The sequence below is a fragment of the Dromiciops gliroides genome, chromosome 5, assembly GCF_019393635.1.
Source record: "Dromiciops gliroides isolate mDroGli1 chromosome 5, mDroGli1.pri, whole genome shotgun sequence".
Taxonomy (NCBI): Eukaryota; Metazoa; Chordata; class Mammalia; order Microbiotheria; family Microbiotheriidae; genus Dromiciops; species Dromiciops gliroides.
The window spans coordinates 276310718-276337748 of NC_057865.1; the positions used below are offsets into that span (position 1 = coordinate 276310718).

A 27031-nucleotide genomic window follows, 5' to 3' on the forward strand; every position below is an offset into this window, starting at 1 on the left:
AATTTTCTGAATGACTAGATTTTTGTTGACAAGTCATTTCAGTTGTCTATGACTGTTTGTGACCCTTTTTGGTATTTTCTTGGCAAAGATACTGGAGTGGTTTGCCATTGCCTTCTACAGCTCACTTTACAGATGAGGAAACTGAGGTAAACAAAGTGAAGTGACTTGCTCAGCTCACACCGCTAGGAAATGCCTGAGGTCTGATTTGAACTCAGGTCTTCCTGACTGTGGGCCAGGCACTCTATCCACTGTGCCATCTAGCTGTAGGAGTGTATATCGGAGCCATGCCTCCTTGAAGCCATATGAGCTTTCATCTTTCTTCAATGGGAGATAACTCTATTTAGCATTTCATCCCTCAGCATAATTTATGGAAAGTATTTGTGACCAAAGGATATCATCACAAATGTTTTTAGCCAGCTATTTGTATCAATCATATATGAAAATGATAATGCTGACTCATAAAACTTAAATAGTCCTTGAGAATATATATTATTCAACAGACATGTTCTGTATTTTTCATATATGCCAGTCTGATGAAGTATTTTTAAAGGTAGGATGTGGAGAGAGACAGCATGGTGTAGTGATGAGACTTCTGATTTGTCATCAGCAAGATCTAGGTTAAAAGTTTTAGCTGATACTGATTAGCTATGGGGCCATGGGGAAGTTAATCACCCTTTCTGAGCCTCAATTTTCTCATCAGTAAAATAATAGCATGACCTCATGTAATATGTGCTATGTAGTATTATTCTGATGGTTATTCAATTGACATAATGTATATTAAGTGCTTTGTAAGCCATAAAGTATTACATAAATGTTATTTAAAAATATGGAGGAGGAAACAAAAGATGCAAATGTTACTGCCCCATCCTTTTGTTACTGATTTAGAGGCCACTAGGCTCAGTCTTCTCGTTTATGGATGAAGAGACTGAGGCTCAGAAAGAATAAAGATCATACAGTTAAGTGTTCAAGGAATGATCTGATCTCAGGTCTTCCTGACTCTGGATCCGGTGCTCTATCTACTACACTATCAAAGTGCCTCTTTGGAGAAATTTTCTATATGGAGGGTAATGACTGGAAGATGCTAGGAGGCAGATTTTAGGCCAATGTGTTAAACAATATTTTGTCCCTAAGCTCTACCCACTGTTTCTCTTTTTTTCCCTTTTTTTGGGCGAGGCAATTGGGGTTAAGTGACTTGCCCAGGGTCACACAGCTAGTAAGACTACCCACTATTTCTCAAGAGCAAAACTTGTAGATAAGATTCTTGCTTCATTCCAGGACAGACAGGGCTATCCCAGAATGAAATGGGTAGTCTGGAGAAGGAGTGATCTCCCCCACCAATACAGGTAAGAGAAGTATAGGATTTTATTTTTTTTATTTTGTCTTTTTGTTTTTTTTTGGGGGGGGTTGTGAGGCAATTTGGGGTTAAGTGACTTGCCTAGGGTCACACAACTAGTAAGTGTTAAGTGTCTGAGGCTGGATTTGAACTCAGGTCCTCCTGACTCCAGGGCTGGTGCTCTGTCCACTGCACCACCTAGCTGCCCCAGAAGTATAGGATTTTAGAGAGGGAGCTTCCCATCTTGGACTGGTGATTAGCCTCTAAAATTCAGTAATTCTTCATCAAATAATCAAAATTAATTATGAAACCTTTCTTTTTAGTATAAATGGAAAACTGCTTTCCTGATGAAACAAATGAGATATTTTTTATTATTAAATTATTTGCAAAATTTCCAGTGACAGTTGCAAAACAGCTGAATCATCAAAGCTACAGTAAAATGGGTCAAAGAATCTACTGCATTTATTTCTACTCAAAGAAAAAACGAATTTATCATTTAATACTCAAATATTCAACTGGATCAATGACCTTGTCCATGTGGATATTGCCCCTAGTAATGCTGATCAAAACTCATTCATCCCTGCCCTTCTCTGTGACCTTTGATCATATTAAGTGAGATTACATGAAATCCTTTGCTAAACTTAAAGTGTTTTATAAATGTTAGCTATAATACTTTTTACTATCAGTTATTATCCTCCTACAAAGAATTCACCCAATGTGTAAATCCTTCTTCTCTTTCTTCTCTTTCCCCTGCAAAAGTAGTTATCCCTTGGTCTCATCATATAACTAATCCACCTTCTTTACAATCACAATATGATAGTGTGTGTGTGTGTGTGTGTGTGTGTGTGTGTGTGTGTATGTGGGGCAATGGGGGTTAAGTGACTTGCCCAGGGCCACACAGCTAGTAAGTGTCAAGTGTCTGGGGCCAGATATGAACTCAGGTCCTCCTGAATCCAGGACTGGTACTTTATCCACTGCATCACCTAGCTGCCCCCAATAGTAGATATATTTTTGTTTTGTTTTGTTTCTTTGTTTTGGGGAATGGGCAGGGCAATGAGGGTTAAGTGACTTGTCCAGGGTCACACAGCTAGTAAGTGTCAAGTATCTGAAGTCGGATTTGAACTCAGGTCCTCCTAAATCCAAGGCCAATGCTTTATCCACTGCGCCACCTAGCTGCCCCCAGTAGTAAATATATTTTTAACAGAGAATCTTCTGGGTATTGGCTTCTATTTACTTATTAACACAGTTCTGCAGGAATCCTACTGTAATGTCTTATCATAGCAGAGATGTCTTTGGGTTGTTAAAGACTATGCCAGTAGGAAGTAAGGTACTCAAAGTCCCAGTAAAACACAAAGGCTTGAAATATGGAATAGTGCTGGACCACATATCTATATTCCAAGAGTAAGTTTATGTAACAAATAGATATGTTTCGACCATTCCCAAAACTCATGAAAATCATCTACTGAATTGTTTTTATGGGAGGGAGGCAGGGGGTGATCTGTGTCACTGAAGATACAGAAAATATATACCCACAGTAATGCAGCCACATGCCATGTAAAGCATTGAATTAAGGACAAGTGGCAACATGTCAAGTGTGGTGACTTGTGAATATTTGCTAATTCATTCTGATTTCCTAGTTCATGAAGGAGACAAGTTGCTTTGGTTGACCAAACTCCATATCTGAAATGGAATTAGCTAATTCATTTCATCCTAAAAATGGCTGTATATTTGATTTACATGTTGCTTTTCTATTATTAATGGAGAACTTTGATTTGCCTACCTGGTAAAATATAGATAAGTCATGTGAAGAACTGTTATACGGTCTCAAACAAATCCAAAGATAATTAGCAATGACCATCAGGATTACAGACGATTACTGATGAAACATGCTACCCATTCTTGGAAGAGAAGTTACAGACTGAAGTGTAAGATAGGCTTTTGAATGTGGTAATTTGTTTTGCTTAAATATGCATATTTGTTATAAAAATTGATTTTCCTTTTTTTCTTTATTGGATGGGGGTATGGGGAGAGAAAATAAATTGCTTGTTAATTTAAAAATAAAACTGAATTTAAAATAAGAAAAGGCAGAATGACATGTTTTTATGCTAACCTACCCTACTATCCTTTCCTACTTTATCTTTCTAGATAGTTCTATTTAAGATACATTTGTGGGCAACAAATAAAAATAAAAAAGACCATACAGTACAACTGAAAGAGGATTCTATTTCAAATTTTACTGCTCATGAAAGTGAAAATGACTAAACACCAGAAAAAAATCTTATCTCTTGGAAAATCAATGTAATCCAGGGTTATTAGAGTTAATCTATATATTACTACAGGGAATTATGTGATAGCCTGGGTTGGCCCTACCTCTCTATTTGTATATATATGTCTCTGAACCCTATGGGGAATACATCAAGGAGAATTTTAAAGGCCTCTATCCAAATTAGTTTAGACATTTTCGGTAGGTCCTTATGTTATCTCTTTTTAACACATTATAAAAGAAAATGCTTTGGGAGTATGAGAACTCATCTTCCACTAAGAAAAAAAGTTCCCTTCAAGAGAAAGCTAAAAAGAGGTGAGGAGGCAGCTAGAATGAGACACTAGAGGCATGCTTCCATACTAAAACTCTAGAAAGCTTTGGTTTAGTTTAGTTTTCAAATCCACACACATACACACACACACAATCCAGAAACCACTCTTGGCTAGAACCATGTAACATCATAGTTATCAGACTCCTGATACAAACTCACTCATGAAAATGAAAATACCTGGAAAGCATTTTCAAGGATAAAGTTATTGCAGATCTTAACTCACAAAGTCATCGTCATTCAAGCCCTTTCAAATTTTCTTTTCTTCTTATATCATGATTCGATACAACAGGAAGGCTACTGGGGAAGATCACTTACCAGAGGCCACAATGCCTTTCATGAGGAGGCATCATCGTCTGGCCCTCTTGTTCACCTTGCTCAGAGAAAATGCTCATTTCTACAGTTATACCATAAGGAGCAGTCTAGGAACACAAGGCCAGAGATCTGGGCTCTCTTTACTTCTTTATACCGCTCACAGGCAGACTCAAAGCAAAAGATTGATACTCTTTTTAGTACTTAAATCTATAAAAAGAACAAATATGATAAAAAAAAGTCTTCAGAGTGGACATTTTTTAAACTTACTGTCAGCAGCTGCTATGTTCCCACTCACCTAGTTACTGAATCCCTGATGGTAGCTACCAGAGGGACAAAACTAGCAACTTCTCTTTAGAAGAATTTTAATGGGAGAAGACTGAGCTGTTCAACTGCTAAAAGATCTAGGAATTGTGCAATAGCTAAAAGACCTAGGAGCTGATGTCACAACTTCCCATGAATTGGATTTAAGTGAGGAAGGGCTAAGCATAGCCACCAGCTTCACTTTCTCATCCAGAGTTATCTGGGTCCAGTGGCAAGATATATTACCAGGACCAATGGAGATGGCCCCGGATATTTAAGGCAACTGGGGTTAAGTGACCTGCCCACGGTCACAAGCCAATGAGATATAAACTAAGGTTCTCCTAACTTCACAGCAAGTATTCTACCCAGCTGCCACTTAGCTGCCTCTTAGGAACTATATGAAGAGATGATGGGTTCTGTTACAGGAAGCTGCCACCTGTCCATGATGACAGCATTGCATCATTCCTGAGAGAAAAGGATTCATCATAGTTTCTCTCTGTCTGTCTGTCTCTCTTTCTCTATCTCTCTTTTGCAGGGCAATGAGGGTTAAGTGACTTGCCCAGGGTCACACAGCTATTAAGTGTTGTGTGTCTCAGGACAGATTTGACCTTAGGTCCTCCTGAATCCAAGGCTGGTGCTCTATCTACTGTGATACCTAGTTGCCCCCCCCCACCCTCATTGTCCATTTCAATTTTGGACAGCTCTAATTGGTATGATGTATCTATTTCTCAACAAATCTAAAATCCACTTTCCCATAATTTCTATCCATGGGTCCTGGTTTTACCTTCTAGAGCCAAGCAGAACAAGTCTAAGTCCTTGAAATACTTGATGATGACAGTAACAGTTCCTGCTCTAGCATTGACCTTGAATTCTTCTCTTTTTAGTTTAAATATATCCAGTTCTTTCAGCTGATTTCCCATATGACCTGGTTTCTAGCACCCTCACTATCCTGTTCATTCCCCTCTTTACATACCCCAGGCTGTAAATGCCCACACTAAAATGTGGCAGGCAGAACTGAACACAATACCACAGATGTGGAATGGCCAGGGTAAAAATTGACAGGATTATAATTTCCCTTATTCTGAATATTCTAAATCTCTCATCATACCCTAAAGATTCTTGTTCATGTGGGGATAGGAGAAAAAGATGGGTAGAGATTTTCCCACTAGTGAAGACAACAGCAATTCACTAAAATAAATGATTGTGACTAGGCTCACAGAAACTCCAGATGAAGGTTGCAGTCAGCTGTAGAGATTCATCTAACACAATCCCTAAATTCTCAGTTGAGGCCATAGCCTTGGAAGGAAGGTAACACTGGCAAAAGTAGGGTATAATTGAAAAAAAAAGCACTGAAGAGGAGCCAAAGGAAATGAGTTCAAACACTTCCTTGGTCCCTTTCATGTGAGTTTCAGAGCCTTTTTCCATTTCTCTGAAATTCAGTTTTCTCATTATTAAATGAGGTTAATAATGATGATGATAACCAGCATTTATGTAGTAATCTGAGGTTTGCAAAATATAACTTACAAATATAATTTTAAAAGCTTTAATAACTTAAAACTGCACTAAGTCTTTGATGATATCTGGTAGCATCTCATTTAATCCTCACAGCAACCCTGGGAGGTAGACATTATTATTATCCTCATTTTGCAGATGAAGAAACTGAAGCAGGTAGAGGTGAAGTGACTTGCCCAAGGTTACAGAGCTAGCCTCCATCTAAGGCCACATTTGAACTCACATCTTCTTGACCCCAGGCCAAGGGCTCTATCTATATATTTGCACTTTCTACACTTTCATCACTAGATGTAGATAAGGAAAGGGTTTTAAAAAGTAAAGTGTAAAGCAAGCAAGCAAACAAACAAAAAACCAATCCAAATTGAGTATCACAATTACAATGACTGAGGTTAGTTCCAAAGTAGATATTTTAGAATGCTCCATTCTCCCTTCCTTGCAGAGGTGAGGAACTCTATGGGATCAAGCCAGAGCAGTGTAGAACACTGCATATAGTTTTGGATGTGGGTGACAGTGTTAATTTCACTGAATTCCTTTCTCTCCTTTTTTTAAATACTGTTTCTCATAAGGGACAAGGTAAAAGGATAAAGTGGTGAAGGAAGGCGATATCAAAAATAAAGTATGGCAACAATTATTTTTGAAAATGTGAGGTTATGGAACCATGAATTACCCAAATACTTCTTTTGGACTAGGAATGTGATTTCGTCCATGGAAAGAGTTGCCTGGGAAGAATTTCCTATACTAACATAGTTCTTAATTTTATATCTTAGAGTGTTGCCTGGTGCACTGAGAGGTTAAATAACTCCCTCCAGGGTCTCAAAGTCCTGCGAGAAAATAATTATTGGTAATGGATTTCTTGGGGGATACAGGGACCCAGTCTTAGTCAGCTTTCTCTTCACTCCCACCTGCCCTTTTGGGACCAGCAACGGGAGGCCATGGGTGAATCAATAGAAATGGAGATTAAAACCACACCTATCTGAAAGAGCCTTTGCCCTCTGGGTGTCTGTCTTTCAATAGACCCTGATGTCATCATGCTGGTACAGCTCATTTTAATATGGACCATCCTCAGGTCATATCAACCAATGGAATGATAGGAAGAGGAAAAAGACAGATCAGGAGGTGAACACCATTCTGGGTGGCACACTAGGTGAGGAAGGTTGTCCCGTTCATGAGTGCTCTCCTCTGTAGGTAATGTAGAGTTTCTAAATTCTGCTTGGGGCCATGTGCTCCCTCTTAGAGACAATATGGTGCTGGGAGGGGGGGGGGGTTCAACTTTTTTTTTTTAGTGAGGCAATTGTGGTTAAGTGACTTGCCGAGGGTCACACAGCTAGTAGGTGTTAAGTGTCTGAGGCTGGATTTGAACCCAGGTACTCCTGACTCTCCAGGGCCGGTGCTCTATCCACTGCACCACCTAGCTGCCCCAAGGGTTCAACTTTAAATGGTAAATATGTTAAATATGGTCAATGCTCTCCTAACATTTAATATGATTTAATAAATGCTTACTACCTAAATGGGTGCAATAGCCATTAATTTAAAAGGAGCAATATTCTTAGATACTCCAGCCAAGTTCCCAAATAATTTAAACAGAAATAGGCTAGTTCCACAATTTTTTTGGAGGGGGTGGGGTGGGGCAATGAGGGTTAAGTGAATTGCCCAAGGTCACACAGCTAGTAAGTGCCAAGTGTCTGAGGCCGGATTTGAACTCAGTTCCTCCTGAATCCAGGGCCAATGCTTTATCCACTATGCCACCTAGCTGCCTCCTAGTCCCACAATATTTTAAATGGCACAGTCTACATGTGTCTGATGAGGGATTTGAACTTAAGCCTTGTCGATGGCGAGGTCAATTCTATCAAAGACACCTTATTGCCTCCAAATATAGGCTCCCAATTCTACTTATTCTGTCTTTATATAAATCTTTAAAGCTACATATAAATACCTTAAATCATAATCTCTATTTAGATACTACATGTTGATTAAAGTAGGTTTTAAAACATAATGTCCAAAAAAACCCCACCATCATGTCCAATAATTTTTCACCTCCAGAGTTGTAGAAAAAATATTTCTCTTTCCTTTACAATACATTCTTAAGTAACTACCATTTCAACTCATCTGCTTAAAATTGATGTAGGGTGGCCTAAACAGCAGACTGTTGGAGATTCAGAATGAGCCCCAGGCTTTCTTAGAAATGGCTTAGGGTTTTGAGAGATGATTCAATACCATTGTACTGTAGGGGCATTTGATAACTCAGCAAAGATGCAGTTGTGTGGTGATGAGCGTGCCCTGGCAACCCAGCTATTTTCCTTCATTTCATTTCAAAGAGCCCAAACTGATTCCTTTTTTTAGAAATCAAGATGATCTGAAGTCACTCCAGAGAGAGCACAAGGATTTCTGATTTAATAGGGTTTGCTTTGGGCACAATGAAAAGATATAATGGAGATGTTGGACAGGTAGGGAGGATAAAAGTGTATGGTCTATGACTATTTCATCCTGATTTCATCTTGCATGAGCAGAGATGGAAGATGTTCCCTGGAGTGTCAGCTCTTCTGTGAAACGTGGGGCTTCTGGAAGATTAAATACCCAAGTAAATTTCTACCTGCCTAACACAAGGTAGGAGGAAACAAGATGCAATGCAAAGGGACTGATTGCAATCAAAGGACCTGGGTTCGAAACTAATTTCTAATACTTATTACCTGTGTAATCTTGTACAGACCCTTCTGGGCATTTTCAAATGCAAAATGAGAGGGTTAGATTAGATGACCTGAAGGTTCCTCCCAGGGTTATATTCAAGGCAGCCAAGCGGCACAATGAAGAGATCACTGGATTTCAGTTTGGAAGACCTGAGCTACCATCCTGCCTCACGGATTTATTACTGGGTTGACCTCGGACAAGTAACTTAAATTTTCTGAGCCTCCATTTCCTCATGTATAAAATGAGATTGTTGGATGCTTTGGCTTTTGAGGTTCCTTATAGCTCCAAAGCATATGAATCTTTTTTTTTGCAGGGCAATCAGGTTAAGTGATTTGCCCAGGGTCACACAGCTAGTAAGTGTCAAGTGGCTGAGGCTGGATTTGAACTCAGGTCCTCCTGAATCCAGGGCTGGTGCTTTATCCACTGTACCACCTAGCTGCCCCCAAATCATATGAATCTTGATTCTCTGAGCATTCCTCTTCCTCTTCTTCTATGGCTGATAATAATATCTTCTCTGAGTCAACTGCTGTTGATCTTTCCCATGGAGAGACAATAATGGAAATGACATGTCATCATTTGACTTTCCTGCCTCATTCCTTGTTTCCCAAGGAAAGGGAGTGAGCCCATTAACGGCACTTGACATGTATTCAGTTTTTAGCTTTCATAAGCATCCAAACCACATTAACATTCTACCTCCATGGTGTTTGGCTATAAACACACAAGAAGCTATAATTTACCTCTAACTTCTAAGTGTTCCAACCCAAGCAATCACCAGCCATTGCTAATTACTAATCGGGGTTCTGACAGCTGGTATATACAGGATCATCAGTTCTGCTAGTATTTACTACTTTTCTAGTGATCCCCTGAAATCCTTCAGCTTTTTCCTCTTGCTCTTATATGATTTCTTCATTCACAGGGCATTTATGGGCTTTTGGTATGCAGAATACCATGTCAGGCACTGAACAAAACTCATGCAGCAAACAATCACTTAAAGGCCTGGTATGAACTGTAATGATTGGAATGATACCACCTACTGGAGACTTACTATAGGAAAGCTCCGCCATGAGGAAAATGCCTCAGAGGGCAAGGCCATGTGGCTTTTCCTTGGCGTCAGGAAATGACATTTGCTCATGGGTGCTGTCTATCAAGGCTACCAGCCAATCAACTTGAGGAGCCTCCTATTTTCTGGGAGGAGACAGGAAGGAGGAAAGAGGGCCTACGTGGAGAACTCTCACTCTTTTGGGTTCCCGACTTGATGGTGGTGGTGGCGGCAGAGGACCTCACAGGAAATATGAGGAAAGATAGGAATACCAGGCTGTTGGAATTCTGTTCTCAATCTTTTTAAACTCATTTTATCAGTGATTTTAGTCAGTTTCCCCCAAAACTGGGGGAACAGATTAGAATCCACATTTAGAATCTTAAATTACACAGAACCAAGTATCATGCTAGGAACTAGGGAGAGAGAGAAAAAAAGAAAACAATCCTTTCCCTCAAGGGGGTTATATCCTAAAGTGGAAAAAGAAAATGTGGTCTAGAGGAGCAATCCCTGGGCTCTGTTTGTCCTGCCTCACCTTGACCAAGTCATTCTGGGCTTCAGTTTCCTGCTTTTTAAATTTAGAGTCAGATGTGAAAACCACTAAGGTCCCTTCAAGTTCTCAATCTATGATTCTTTGACCACAAATGACTCAAACAAATACATGCAAAGCAAATGCTGAGTAATTTGAGGGGGCATTAGGAATGAAGGGTATCAGGAAAGGTCTTGGGTAGAGAATGTAACTAGATCTGAGTGGTGAAGGATTGGAAGGGATTCTAAGAAGTGGAAGTGAGGGGGGACTCCATTCCAGATATGAGAGACAGCTATTGAAAAGGCTCAGAGAAAAGAGAAGCAACATGTGGAACAAGGCAAACTGGGAAATCTAATCTCATGGACCTTGAAGTCTAGGTAGGAAGGAGTCTAGGCTCCAAAGTAGATGAGTGATATGTAATTTGACATTAATTCTTCAGAGAAGCACAAAAGAAGCTGTAGAAGACCTGAGGGCAAATGTCCATGGGGCAGGAAAGGGTTTGAGGGAATATCCATGGTATTGGGGTTGGGCTGTAAACGGTAGGTCAAAATCTTATAAGCAGAAAGAAGGATCTTTAGGAGCACTGTGAGCAAATTCACGAAGGTGGGGAGCCAGAAGTCCAATATGACATAGTGCACAAAGGTGAGTAATTTGAGAGAAACTAAAAAGTCAAGCAGAACTCAGTTTTGGAGGATAGTGAATGGCAAAGGAATATTAATGTTATTTTGCAAGATAATAATGAGTCACTAAACATTTTTTTTTTCACAAAAAAGAGATGGATTAGCTATATACATAAAAAAGTTATAAAGGGGATACAAGTATAGTGGATAGAGAACAGAGAGAAGATCTATTAGGAGTCTATTGGAATATGGCAGTGGGGTGTCAATAAAGGTGTACACCATGGGAATAGATAGGAAGAGTTGGATATTAGCAAGAAAGATGTGGTTGGAATAGGACATGACCACTGGCTAGATACAAAAAGTGAGGAAGAGGAAAGAGACAAAGATCGCCTCAAGGATATGAATATGGTAGATTAAATGAATGGTAAAATCATACTTAATTCCAAAGGAAAAACAAGTTTAGGGAGAAAGATAAAAAGGCTGGTTTGGGATATGATGTGTTTGAGTTGCTAATGTAAGGTCAAAGTAAAGATGGTGATAATGGTAGTAGAAAGGCTGTTGGGCTTAAGAGTCATAGGCTCCAAAAAATCAAGCAATATCTGACCATCTAGTCCAACTCCCTCATAATGTATATGAAGAAATTAAGGCCTAGAAAAGTAAGGAACTTATTCAAAGCCATCTAGGTAAGCCCAAGGTGGACCAAAAAATTCTGATGTTTTGATAACTTTCAAAATTATTTCTCTTTGTTTTTTAGCCATTTCTGAGATTTGATTTTTCACACATGATATAAATTCATTTCCTATATACTCCATATGATACTATGGTATTGTAAATTAAAAACAAAAAATAAAGGAGCTATTAAATATTGAAACCCCTTTGTGACTTTTAGGCCACCCTGTAAATGTCAGAGGTGGGATTTATGCCCATACTAACCTCAGAGCCAGTGCTATTCCCATTGGACCATGAGAACAGGATCCAAAGTTTAGCTCAAACATATGCTAGTTATCTGATCATGGGGGAAGTGGTGGGAAATGTGGGTGTGGAGCTCAGAAGAGAGCCAGTGCCACCACCCCCCCCATCCTACCATGTTGGTATATGAATATGGACAAGTATGGAATGAAGTGGAATTAAATTGCACAGTGAAAGCAGACACAGGTCACAGAGACATCACATGTAAAGTGAGGGAAATTGTAAAAAGCTATGAGGTGTAGGAAGAGAGTCGAAATGCAAAATACGGTAACGATTGGAATGACGCCACCTGCTGGAGACTTACTGTAGAAGAGTTCCGCCCATGAAGCGAAGGTCTTTGAGGGCAAGAACATGCGTCTTTTCTTTGGTGTCAGGAAGTGATGTTGGCTAGTGGGAGGAGGAAGGAAGAGACTGGCGCTCGGTCTCGGGCTCTTTCCTGGGGACGCTGGTGGAGAAGGCAGCTAGAAATGTGCTCTCCCTTTAATAGATAGGAATCCAGGGCCTTTCTTCTCTCTTTACCAAATTCTTATTCTCCTTAATAAATGCTTAAAAGTCTAACTCTTGCTAAAGCTTATAATTTATTGGTGACCATTCATTAGATATTTTAGACAGTTTAGCTAGAATTCTAGCCTGAACAATACAGACAGTGGTACTTGTATTCCAAGAGATGATGAGGGAGGTATAACATGTGATTATGCCAGTATGTTGCTGAGGTATGAGCCTTATACTTATCTTTTCTTTCACTACCATGAGGCACTGAGGTCTGCTTGGATCCTTTCTTTTTTCATTCCATCACAATAGAGGTTAGTTAATACAGAGACACCATGGCATGGTGGACAGAGTACTGGAAACTACTGAAGCAGCTATTGAGACAAGTGACAGAGTACCATTTAAAGGGAAGCATGCTGTAGGGGAGAGGTCGTTAGACTTAGAGCTAGGAAAATATGGGCTCAAGCCCTTCCTCTGATACTTATTGGCTAAGGGGCCATGAGGAAGTCACTTCACCGAGTCTCAGTTCCATAACATGCAAAAAGCAGAGAATCCTACATGTCACTCTCATCTCATAGGGTGAGCATCAAATAAGTCACTGTCCACCAAGCACTTGGTGAATTCTAAAGCATTATATCCTTCATCTTTTTACCACTAACAGTTTCCTCTCACTGCTTCCTTCAAGGTGTTTGTCTGTTGGCTGGGAAATGAAAGGTAGTCTGCTGTTTAGAAAGCCGCTGGGCTCGCCACTCCACCACCTTGGTTTCATGCCATATTCCAACATGCAGGAAAAGGAAGAATTTCAAACACCTGCTTCCTAGAATATGAATCCAAAAGCAGGATGAGTTTCCATCAAATGCTGTTTGCTTTTTAGACACTTGCAGCATGCTGGGAGAGACTTTCTCCTATTGTTTGTTGATGTCCTTCTGGGTGGGGAATGGGTTGGAAAAACAGATTATGTGCCATTAAATTCTCTGACAATACCTTGGTAGAGTCAAACATGATTTGTATAACTGAAAATGATCAGTTATGGGGCTTTAAACCATCAGAGATGATTGAAAAATTTGTGCCTTGAAAAACCAGTTTTCACATATTGTGAAATCAATAGGTGCTGGTGAATTCAATCTGGTTCTTAAATCTACTCATGCTCAAAAGTTGGATGGGTGTATCAAGAGAAGGGTAAGCAGGATAGTAAAATGATGGTGAAAATCAAGGCACATGAAGATTGATGGAAAGAAACAGTGATGTATCGCCTGAATAAGAGAGGACAGCTCTACTAAGGTCTTTGAAAGAGCAGTCCTGTGGAAGAGGAGTAAGGCTTAGGATCATGGCATCATAGATTTGGAGCCAGAAGGGACTATCAAGTACAACACCCTTATTTTTACAGATTAAGAAACTCAGGTGGAAAGAGGTTAAAGGCAGAACTTGTAGCAATGCATCATAATCATGGATGGTGTATAAAGAGCTTTGTTGTTGTTATTTAGTCATTTCAGTCATGCCTGACTCTCTGTGACCCCATTTTGAGGTTCTCTTGGCAGAGATCCTAGAGTGGTCTGCCATTTCCTTCTCCAGCTCATTTTACACATGAGGAACTGAGACAAACAGGGTTAAATGACTTGCCCAGGGTCACGTACCCACTAAGGTTCAGAGGCTGGATTTAAACTCAGTAAGATGAATATCCTGGATTCCAAGCCCAGTGTTCTATCTGCTGTGCCACCTAGCTGCCCTTATATATTTTAGAGATCATCTGGTTTAATTCTTCATTTTATATATGGGGAAACTGAGGTCCAGAAAAGTTAAACGATTTGACAAAGTCCACATAAATAGTAAGTGACAATCGTGGTATCTGGATGTTCCCCAAAATCCTTATGCCTTTTCTAATGTAACACCTCCCTCATCCCGATTTGCACCAGTTACTGTATCGTTCAATAACAAAATACTGTCCTTTAAGGTTAGTGAAACCTTAATTTTTCCCTACACTCAATGGCCCCACACTAAGGTGTCTTTTGAGCTGATGGACTTTTAGAGTTGCTATGTCTAATTATTATAGCCTTTTTTCTCTCCTTGTCAAGCTTTCATTTGTCCCTGATGACCCTGCAACTCAATTTTTTTTTGTGCAACTCAATTATTTTAATAGTCTTTCCTCCCTCATAATTTGATTTTTCTAAACTGTCTTGGGTTGGAACATCAGATCAGCAAACGTGTGAGTTAGAATTGTATTTAAAATAGAAGTCAGTAGGTTCTGAGTATCTGTCTCTTGAGTGAAGTACATACATCTGGATGCACTGATATTGTGATGTCCACTTTAGTTCTTCAAACAACTCTTTTCACTTATTTCCTAGGTCTTCTAGACAGTTTGCATTGTTGGTAAGCAACCCTTGGATAAGTGAGGTATTGACTGCAAGTATATTAATTGCTGAAGAAATTAAGCATACCTAAAGGATAGCTGTGGGATAGTATAAGTCAAGGTAAGCTTAATAGAAGGGTGAGACATGAGAAGATAGAATTATTATCTAGGATGTGAGTTCCTTGAGGGCAGGGACTGTTTTTACCTTTCTCTGTACATGCTGCACTTAGTTATCATAGTGCCTGACATGTAAGAAAGATTTAATACATGCCGGCTCATTATTGTGAATTACGGAAAAGCTAAGCTTCTCCTCAGTGAACACACTATACTACAAGGTAAGCCCAAATTTCTCACCACCACCAATACATAGTGTGGAAATCATGGAAAATTCCCTGCTGATTCCCAATTGATTAATGGTCAAAGGATATGAACAGGCAGTTTTCAGATAAAGAAATCAAAGTTAACTGTAGTCATATGAAAATTATGCTCTCAATCACTATTAAGAAATGCAAATCAAAACTACTCTGATTGGTTAATATGAAAGAAAAGGAAAATGATAAATGTTGGAGAAGACTGGGAAAATTGGGACACTAATGCAGTACTGGTAGAGTTGTGAACTGATCCAACCATTCTGGAGAACAATTTGAAACTTTACCCAAAGAATATAAAACTATGCATACTGGGGCAGGGGGAGGGGACAGCTAGGTGGCACAGTGGATAAAGCACTGGCCCTGGATTCAGGAAGACTTGAGTTCAAATCCAGTCTCAGACACTTGACACTTACTAGCTGTGTGACCCTGGGCAAGTCACTTAACCCCCATCGCCCCTCAAAAACAAACAAAACAAAACAAAACAACTATGTACACCCTTTGATCCAGCAATACCACTGCTAGGTCTATGGCCCAGGAGTTTTTTTTTTTTAAAAAGGGGAAAAGACATATTTATACAAAAAATATTTATAGCAACATTTTCTTGTGGTGGCAAAGAATTAAAAATTAAGGGGATACCCATCAAAAGCTAAACAAGTCGTGATATATGATAAAAATGAAATACTATTTTGCTATAAGAAATGATGAGCAGGCTGGTTTCAGAAAAACCTGAAAACATACAAACTGATGCAAAGTGAAGTGATCAGAACCAGGAGAACATTGTACATAATAATAGCAATATTGTATGAAGATCAACTGTGAATGATTTTGTCATTTTCAGCAACACCTTAAGCTAAGACTCCCAAAAGACTCATGATAAAAATGCTATTCACCTCCAGAGAAAGAATTGCTGAAGTCTGAATGCAGATTTAGCATACTATTTTTCACTTATTTTTCTCTTTTTTTCTTTTGGTCCGTTTCTTCTTTTACAACATGACTAATATGGTACTGTGTTTTACATGACTGTATATACACACATATATGTATAGCCTATATCAAATTGCTTACCATCTTAGGGGGGGGAGTTTAGGGAGGTCAGGGAGAGCAGGAGAAAAATTTGAATTCTAAATTAAAAAAAAACTGAATGTTAAAAATTGTCTTTACATGTAATTGGGGAAAAAAATACTCACTAAAAAAAGAGAAAATTCCTTGATGATGCTTTTAACAATTCATTGATCAACACCCCTCCGAGCTTTCATTCCTTGACCTACTGTCTGAACTTGTTTGGCTCCAAACATAATCATCAAATGTGCTCACAAAAACATGCAGCTTTCTTAAAACCAGGCACACCACTTGACTCAGTGGCATCCTTAGGCAAGATCCCAGGAATGTTCTCTGCCTAACAGAGTATTTCCTCCCCTGAAGACTAAATTTATCTTCCATTAATTTCACTGAGCATCATTCCGGTCATCATACAATGAGGCAGAGCATAGGAGGAGGGGATAATCAGGTTTCACTATAATCATGTCAAATATTTTAATCAATCCTCCATCAAATTCTCTTTTTTTCCCAAGGCAAATAATCCTAAATATGATTCCCTTTCCCCTTGAGTCTTCGTTTCCCTTAAATTTCATATCCACAAAAAGCTCATCATGGCATTTTGCTAAATCAAAATTTGACTTTTAGGACCTATAATTAACAATAGCACTCATTTATCTAGTGCTCTCAGGTTTGCTTTAGAGGCAGTGTGGCATCATGTGTAGAGAGCTGGCCTTGCAGCTAGGGAGGTCTGGGGACATGTCTTGCCCCTGATATAAGTTGGTCGTGGGACCTGCACAAACCCCTCCCAGGCAATTCTCTAACTTGGAAAGTAGGTGCTGAGGTGGAGGGAGGTTCACATCTTGGGAGTTCCTTCAACCAGAGAAATCACTGGCCCAATCCCTGTCCTCTTCAACATTTGAAAAATACTTTCAATACCTTCACTCATTTGATCCTGAAAGAAAATGTGCACTCTCTTTCTCTCTCTCTCTCTGTGTATGTATATGTATATATGTGTATATGTGTGAATATATATATATATATATATATATATATATATATATATATATATATATATATTCCATTTGTTACTATTATTTAAACCTAGCTTTATGTGGTTAGAAATTGTCTAACCTAAAAGTTTACTGCAGAGGTCAGAGATGCTCCAGCAAAATGGGATTTTTTTTTTTTTTGGGTGAGGCGATTGGGGTTGAGTGACTTGCCCAGGGTCACACAGCTAGTACATGTTAAGTGTCTGAGGCCACATTTGAATTCAAGTCCTCCTGACTCCAGGGCCACTGCTCTACCCACTGCACCACCTAGCTGCCCCCAAATGGGATGGTTTTAACGAATGCTTAGATCTTACTCAGAGCTTGTTTGGGGTCCACCCAGGTCTTGTTGTGGGTCTCCCTAAAGCTTAAGTTTTGAGTATCCCAAATTTGAATGTTTATACTTGCTGTTCAGTTGTGTTTGGTTTTTTGTGATCTCATTTGGGGTTTTATTGGTAGATACTAAAGTGGTTCACCATTTCCTTTTCCAGCTCATTTTACAGATGAGGAAACTGAGGCAAACAGAGTTAAGTGACTTGCCTAGGGTCACACAGCTAGTAAGTGTCTGAGGCCAGATGTGAACTCAAGAATATGAGTCCTCCTGACTCCAGGGATGGCACTCTATCCATTGTACAAACTAGTAGCCCCAAGGTTTATACTCACTTGCTGATATACATCTTAAACTGCCCAGTCCTAGAAATTACCTATTACCAATAGGAGGCCAATCAAGCAAATGTTCTTATACATTGTCTGAACTCTTCACAAACACAACTTCATGAAGACCAAACAGGGCCACATCTTCTGGTTCTCTCCTTTGCCAAACATTTTAATAAAATCCTTTCTAAAACTATTTCATATCTTGGGCTTCATTCTCATGACTAGCAATTTTTACCAAAGCACTACTATGTAGTTGATTTTGTCCCCATTGCATGTCGACAAAAAGATAACTTTATGTTTAATCATCTGAGGTTTGAGAAAACACTAGCACCTAAGGGGTTTGGGAAGATTTCTGGAGGATATGGGACAAGGGCAAAGGCTTGAAGAAAGATGGGAATTCCCAAATGCAGGGATGAGGATGGATTATACTCTAGGAATGGGGGGGTGGGGTGGGGAAAGGGCAGCCCATAGAGGTGGGAGACTGAGTGCTAAGGTCATGCTCATTGTGACCACATGGTATCACCACTATCACACAGCTAGTAAGTATCTAAGGCTCTGTGAGGTGGCAGGCAAGATCTTATTATTCCTGATTTACAGATGACAAGAACAGTAAGGGACCTGCTCAAACTACTAAGTGCCAGAAACAGAACTTGAACCCAATTCATGCAATTATGGATCCAAAGCAGGGACTCTTACCTACTTTGTGTCCTAGACCCAATTAAGTAACATCTAGTAAAGTCTGTGGCCCCATGCTCAGAATCATTTTAAAACATATACAAAGGATTACAAAGGAAACCAATTAAATCAAAACACATTTACCAATATATATATATATATATGTATGTATGTATGTTTATATATATTTATGTGTGTATTTATTTATTTATTCATCCTTCCATCTATGTATCTATCTTACTTAAACAAATGATTAAGGGACAGAGAACTATTACAACCAGCACTGTACACAGACCAGGGCATCCATGTATTTCACACAACATCAGGTGTTGCTAACAGTGTTGAGAACCAGGCATTATACTGCAAGGGAAGGACCTTGAGATCTGGACTTTGGAGTCTGGAATTGTGATTTAAATCCCTGCTCTGCTTATTAACAATGTGACCTTAGGGAATTTTTTGTATTTTTTAAAATAATACTTAGATCCTCAATTTAGATTTATATAAAATGAAGGCTACTGGAATAGATGGCCTGTAAGGGTCCTTCCAGGGCTAAATCAACACTCCTACATTCACAGTTCAAGAAATCTCCAGCCTGAGTGCAAATTTATAGCCTCTAAGGATGATCATCCTATGACTTAACTATGGACATGACTGTGAGGGAGCCATGTGTGTCTTAGAAGGGAGGGCCTCCTGAGTGACCTCCAATTATTAGACAAGGTACTTCACAGAGAATGTTAGTTCTACCCATTTACCAATATACCTTCATAATGAGAATGGGAAAACCCACTGGGCACCATATGTTCCCATTCTTTCATCCTTAACAGGCACTAGACTTTTAATTCTTTGAGAATAGAACTTACATCATTTTTCCCTTGAATGTCCAAAACCAAAGACTCATTCATGCTTAGACTCTGTCCAGAATCCTCTTCTTTTACTCTACTTACTGCACTGCCTATGCCTCTCCCCCTTCTTTCCAGATCTTCTTCACATGCTCTTGTTGTTCAGTCATTTTTAGTCACGTCTGACTCTTTGTGACCTTATTTGAAGTTTTCTGGGCAAAAATACTGGGGTGATTTTTTTTTGGTCATTTCTTTCTCCAACTGATTTTATGGATGAGGAAACTGAGACAAACAGGGTTAAGGGACTTGCCCAGGATCACATAGCTGGTTTCTGAGGCCAGATTTGAAGTCAGGAAGATGAAACTCCCTCATATGAGGTTGGGCACTCTATCTACTGTGCCACCTAGCTGTCCTTTCTGTGCTACCTTCCCTCAGTAGAGTGTAATTTTCGGTCTTATTTCTTTATATTCATATCAACAACACTTAGTATCTGGCACACAGTAAGTATATAATTTTATCTATCTCTTTTTTATATCTATCTAAATAGAAAGCCTTACATACCATAGATTCTTAATTTTTAAAAAATTAAAGGTGGTTTATAATGGAAGTGTTCATTTATGAGCAACATGAAATCCACATGCATGCTATAAGTTTAACAAGTGTGTATTTACTGGAGACAACAACAATCTCTTGGCTTTGCCTTGTTATTCAGGGCTCAGAATCAAATGAAAGTAGTTTATGCGTGTCCCCTGTGGTCCAGCCAAACTGGTCTTCTTGTTCTTCCTCAGGCATAACAACCTCCCTCCCATCTCTGGGCCTTGGCTTAAAAAATGCCCTCCCTCTTCATCTTGCCCTCTTAGTAGCCCGAGTTTCGGTCAGTTTAAAATTGCCTTCTAAATGAAAGCTTTATAGATTCCCTCATCCCACTAGTACCTTCACCTCCAGAATCAAATCACCTTTCTCAATAGAGTATATGCCCCTTAAGGGAAGGGAACATTTATTTGTTGCCATTGTATTCCCAGGGCCTAGTAGAACGACTTACACACTGTAGGTGCTTCCTACATACCATGAGAGGCATTGTGGCATAGTGGGTATCGACTTGGAGTCAGGAAGTGCTGGCTGCAAGTTGTACCTCATATTTTTAATTAGTTATGTGACCCTGGAACAGTTATTTACCCATTCTATGCCTCAGCTTCTTTGTCTGTAAAATGAATGGGGAGGGCTCGATGACCTCTAATTTCCCTTTTAGGTCTAAAACTATGATTCTTTGAACCTATAAGTGACAGTGTGCTACTACATTTATTTATTTTTTTTTTGCAGGGCAATGGGGGTTAAGTGACTTGCCCAGGGTCACACAGCTAGTAAGTGTCTGAGGCCGGATTTGAACTCAGGTACTCCTGAATCCAGGGCAGGTGCTTTATCCACTGTGCCACCTAGCCGCCCCTGTGCTACTACATTTAAAAAAAATTGCTACTACATTTTAAATGACTGTTTTCTAAAATAATTAATTTGTGTCCTTAAAAAATTAAAATCTACAATATAGCCTTGGATCTGGAGTGAGAGAACCTAGGTGTTATGTCCTTGCTAGCTCTGTGATATTGGGGCTATCATAACCTTTCTGGGCCTCAATTTCCTCACCAATAAATGAGAAAGTTGCATTGGATGATCTGTAAGATCTCTTCTAACATGAGTTCCAATGTTACAATATTAACAAGGGATGTAAAAGTTTAGATATTGCATAGTACTTTCTATTGGGGAGTCTGCAGTCTATTGGGATGATTAGACACAGAACTGAATACAATACATCATATTATATGATAAATGAATTAGAAGGCTTCCAAGTCCAATGGGGTATGGGTAGGAAAGTTCTTTGTCACTTTGACATCAGTAACAGCTTCCTAGAGGAGGCAGAATTCCACTGCGCTATAAAACACTGGGTAGGAATTTAGCAGGACAAAGGGGAAAGAAGATATTCTAGGCATATGGAATGGTATGAGCAAAGGTATGGAAATAGGAGAGCAGAGTGTGTGTTTGAGGGACTTTAGCCAGATCATAATGCTTCTGGAAGGGACCTTAGAAACTAGCTAGGCTAATTCTTTGTCATGTGAACAACAAGATGGAAGGCTAGCAACTCTCTTTGATCCCAGCAACCTCTCAAAACCCTCCAAAACAAACTATGTACTAAAGATAAAGCAACTTTAGCTGTCTTCATGGTACAGGATAGCAAGAACTAAAACAAATGTTAAAAAAGAATAGATGCTCACTCACCCTAAATTCACTCAGCACCCTTCCTACACCTCTCATGTGATTGGCAATGAGGCTACACTAGCAGACCCAAAGACCCACGACAAAAACCAACCCAGCACTCAGTCCCTTCTTCTTTCTAGTGCCCATGGAGAACCTGACTCCAGGCTATGGAAGTCTGTTCAGGTCACTGGCCAGACAACTCCATAGCACAAGGGCTCCAGAGCTTGGGACTGCCAGTGAGAAGGTGGACAATCCCATAGCACCAGTGTGACACGTTTGAACTGCCAATACTGGGTCAGAGAATTGAGAAACAAAGGGAGTGGGCCAGGATACCATGGATGGGGTAAGCAACCTGTACAACACTGTACTAAATCTGAGGGAAAGAGTGCAGCAACCAGCTGGGCCATTCTGTCCATCTAAAAGTTATACAGAGCAGAAACCTAGACTGGGGAATCATGAATTGCCCAGTGTACAAGGAGACTGAGATGCTTGGAGATCTAGTCCCCAAGGAAGCCACCATCAACAGAGAGGAGGGCATCAGAGAGTCCAAAAAAAGATCAAAACGAACAAGATCTCAGTAAGAAACCATCAAGTCCAATTCCCTTGTGTTCCATATAAGGAATCAGAGCCAGAAAAACAAAGTGAGCTGTTCACTGTCATAATCTAATTAGTTGTAGAACAAAAAATAGAATGTAAATCTCCTCACTCTTGGTATAGAACTCTTTCAACCATACCATTAAATCTGGAAAAATTTAGCTGGTGTGAGTCAAGTGCATTTCATTAGTATTTCTAAGGTTTTCTCTTCACTTAAAGACCAACTTATAAAACTAAAGTCTATTAATCCAATTTATTTTTCAACCAAGCATCATTTATATACACACACACATATATATATGTAGACACATGTGCACACATATATACATGCATATATATATATATATGAAAATCCATGTGTGTGATGTGAATAAAGCATTGTAGATAGAGCAGTGGAGTTAGAACCTCTGGGTTCAAATACTAATAATTATTCCTCATGTGACCTTCAAATCTCTGGGATAAGGTTCCTTCTCTTTAAAGTGAAGAGGTTGGATTAGACAATATCTAATGTATTTCAAATTCTTATACTTTATTCCTATATTAGCAAATAATGCTACAGTGAAGACACAGGTATGGGCTCACAGAAGAGTCAACTCAATTTAAGGGAAGTCATACAAATGTGGTTTCAGCACTTTGGACAGGAACAGCATCAAAATAGTGATAAACTCAGGCTGGACAGCTTCATTAACTTTCTCGGTCAAGAACAAGATAGGACAAGATATAGAAAATAGGAGAGGAAGTGGAAGAGATCCTTTCCAGGCCAGCTGCCTTTATCCTTGTCAAAGTTTCAATCACCTACTGGCCACCAGTGATATGGCACTTATAGCACTTATAGTGGATAGAATGCCTGACTTGGAATCAGGGAGACTTGAATTCAAGTTTTGATTCACACACTTACTAGCTGTGTGACCCTGGGCAAGGTCCTTAACCTATGTTGACTTCAGTTTCCTTATAGACTAAGTGGGAATAATAAGTGGGGGTGTTGTGAGGATCAAATGAGACAATATGTATAAAGGCTTTAGCACAGAGCTTGGAACATAGCAGGTGCCATATAAATGTTAGCTAGCTAGCTAGCAAGCAGCAGCAGCAGCAGCATGTTATGTTATTTAACATAACAGAAAATTTGACTCCTTTGGATTATTAAGGTCACCAATACGTAAATATCAATTGGTTTCATAATAATTTTCCACATCAAACTAAGTACATAGCAAATCTTATTTTAAAACAACAGTTTCATCAAAAAGCTATATGAATTTTTGAGAATATCAATCATTGGGGCAGCTAGATGGTACAGTGGATAAAGCACTGGCCTTGGATTCAAGAGGACCTGAGTTCAAATTTGGCCCCAGACCCTGGGCAAGTCACTTAACCCCCATTGCCCCACCAAAAAAAAAAAGACAGAGAAAGAGAGAGAATATAAATCATCATCATCATTTTAAGGGAAATATTTATATGACCTTTTAAGATTCACCAAAAATTTTCCCCCATTCTAATTTCTCCTTAGAGTATCCCTATAAGTTTGATACTGAAAGTAACTCACCCCCACTTTCAAAGCAAAAAAAAAAAAGTTAGACTGGGAGGCATTAAATGACTTGTCCTAAGCCACACAGGAAGTATGAGGCAAAATTAAGCCACAACTCTATCCTAATTTCAAATCCAGGTCAGGAAGTCCAAATTGCTTACTTCAGTACCTTCTAAAATTGTTTTTTACCTTTGTCTTTAAAATCACATTACAATACTGAATCATTTTCTACAGGAATTCATCTGAATATCTCTAAGTAGGTGTGTGTGTGTGTGTGTGTGTGTGTGTGTGTGTGTGTGAGACTGTCAATGATTTCATGTCAATTCCATGGAAAGAAAAGCAGGGCAGGATCATGGGTTTGAATGATCAAAGAAATAAGAGATCCAGAAAGGCAATGAGTAGTAACAGATAGAAAGCTGCATAGGCAACAGAAAAATCAAGGCTCATCCTTGCTTCTTACCCAGATTGACTGTTTGAGCCTGAGCAAGACTTGATCCCTTTGGGTTTCAAGAAATACACCAGGAATACATGTGGTTGTAAAAGAACTGCCATTGTGTTTTAATGTAGGGGGATTCCTCAAAGGAATTATAGATTTTGAGATGCGAGCAAATTTATAAGTCACTTAGTAAAATGTTCTCATTTTATAGAAAAAGATACTGAGGCTGAGAGTAGTTCAGTGACTTAGCCATGCTCAGAAAAGTAGCAATAGACTCCCAATCCAGTATTTTTCATTCTGTAATGTTGCCTCTCCAAAGAAATTAAAGGCGAAATAAGATGAAGAAGAAGAAGAAGAAGAAGAAGAAGAAGAAGAAGAAGAAGAAGAAGAAAATGATGATAGCAATAGAAAAACAGATACAGTAGCAACTTTAGAGTTCATCTAACCAACCACTTACAGTTTACTGATTTAAAAATAGAGGCTCAGCAAAGCTTAATGTCTTTCTTTAGGTTCTGAATATCATGAATGGTAGAAGTGAGGCCAGAAGGCAGGTTTTCTGACTCCACTTCAACTTCAACTAAGCCACTTCCTCTTGTGAATGCCATTACTCTTCTTAACAGGAATTAACAGGAAAATGGCATCATCTGTTCAGCACAACACATATCCCTCCACTTTTCAGAAGGGTTCTGGTGTTCTTCCACTTCTAGCCTTAGAAAGCACACCAGCAAGCTCTTTTTCTATGTCATGATGTGGTTTGTCCTTTGTTTGGAAGATGACCAAGGACATCACAGGTGATGCCTTGCGCGTGAATTGGATTTAAGTGAGTTTGAGTTGCTCAAAGTCGTCAGCCTCACTATCTTTAACTGAATCATTGAAATCCAGTGGCAGGTCAAAAGTCAAGATGACTGGCGATGGAATAGAATGCATGGCTTGATGAAAGTGAGGCTAAAGCCCTCATTTGAAATGCTCAGATCTATTTATTGTGACCTCAGACTGCATCAACTCTGTTCTATCTGAAAAGACCTCTATCATCAGTAGGGATGTCTCTGTGCTGCTGACTAGTGATAGGAATTAATAAGAAATGAGGACCAACAAAACACTAACAATATAATTACTGCAGCATGAGCAATAACTGGAACTACAGACCCAGAACTCCCAGTGACATGTTGGAACAAAAGAAAACAATTACCCTTATTCTTTCAATTTCCAAAGCACTTTCACAAGTGAGTATAAAGCAAAAATTATGTGAATTGCTATTCTTTGTGTTTATTTACAAGAGTGAACAGGGATATTTTTATGGCTTGTCTTTTTCAAAATGTACTAATAATCACTGACCACAAAGAACCAGGAGTTACTTTACCTTCCTAAGCATAAGTTTTTTCATTAGAACAAAGAGGGAGTTGGATTAGATCTTTGTTCCATCTTTTTTAATCCTATGATTACATGTAAACTCCTTGAGGGAAAAAGTATTTCAAAGAAACACAGAGTTTTGGAGTTGTAAGGACTCAATGATGATCTACTCCGATTTATATCTGGAAAAGAATACTGTTTATTACATAGTGGACAAATTGTTATCCACTTTTTGCTTGAGGACTTCCAACGAGGAAGAGCCCCCTACTTTCAAAGGCATCCCACTGGAATAATAGTCAACTCTTTGGATAAGGTATTATGCTTCCATGTTTTTGTTGTTCCGTCGTTTCATTCATGCCTGACTCTTTGTGACCCCATTTGGGATTTTCTTGGCAAAGATACTGGAGTGGTTTGCCATTTTCTTCTTCAGGTCATTTTACAGATGAGGAAACTGAGGCAAAGAGGGTGAAGTAACTTGCTCACGGTCACTCAGCTAGTAAGGGTCTGAATCTGGATTTGAACTCTGGTCTTCCTGACTACAGGTATAGTATTGTATCCACTGTGCCACTTAGCTGCCCCATTATGATTTCATAGTGACCGTGTATTTCATATTCATGTTGTTGAACAGCTATGGCATTTGTTTCTCTAGTACAATGCCATTGCAGATGACACTTGGATTACATTATGTTTGCTAACATGACTCTATTTATTGTCGTTTTGAATAAAAAATGAAATATTAGGGGGCAGCTAGGTAGCTCAGTGGATAAAGCACCAGCCCTGGATTCAGGAGGACCCGAGTTCAAATCTGGTCTCAGACACTTGACACTTACTAGCTTTGTGACCCTGGGCAAGTCACTTAACCTTCATTGACCCACCAAAAGACAAAAATAAAAGAGTATCCCCAAACACCTCCATTATACTGATGTCTATGGGGATTTTAAATGTGTCCTACTGGATAGTTGTCAGAATGTTTTTCCTTATATTAATCCTTCCATACATTTTTCTCAAAGCAGACTGAATTTCACCAATATCAATGTTTTGTTTGTGTATTTGTAACCCCAACACCTAGCACTTTGTACCCATAGGAAGTGCTTATTAAATGTTTGTTGAACTGAACTGAAACAAATTACGTACATTTCATCAAAAAAGAAATTGACTCCTGAATTTAGTGCTCAGGACCAAAGTGCCTTTTATGGTCACATACTTGATACTCTGAAGGAATTCAATAAAAGTGTGTTGATTGACTCAACATGAGAGAATCTGGATGAAACTGTACTATGATAAAAATTATAAAGCATTATTCTTATGAATTGTCACTTGTCATTAAGCAAAGTGGAAGTTTAGAAACTGCTAAACTTAACTGAAACATATTAGAAATAGTTTCTGTAAAAGTGAAAGGAATTTTCAGCACAATTATTACAATAGAACAAAAAATGCTCTTTTCCCTTCAACTTAAGTTTAATTAGCTAAAGGTCAGCACTAATTTTAGGTGTTGTTTTTTATCACATTTTCATTTCAATAATTCTTAGA

General features: G+C 39.1%; 1 protein-coding gene across 1 annotated transcript in view; it reads right to left on the minus strand.

Moving 5' to 3' along the window:
* Positions 1 to 27031, minus strand: part of ANKS1B (ankyrin repeat and sterile alpha motif domain containing 1B) — a 1325415-nt gene that overhangs the window by 609419 nt on the left and 688965 nt on the right.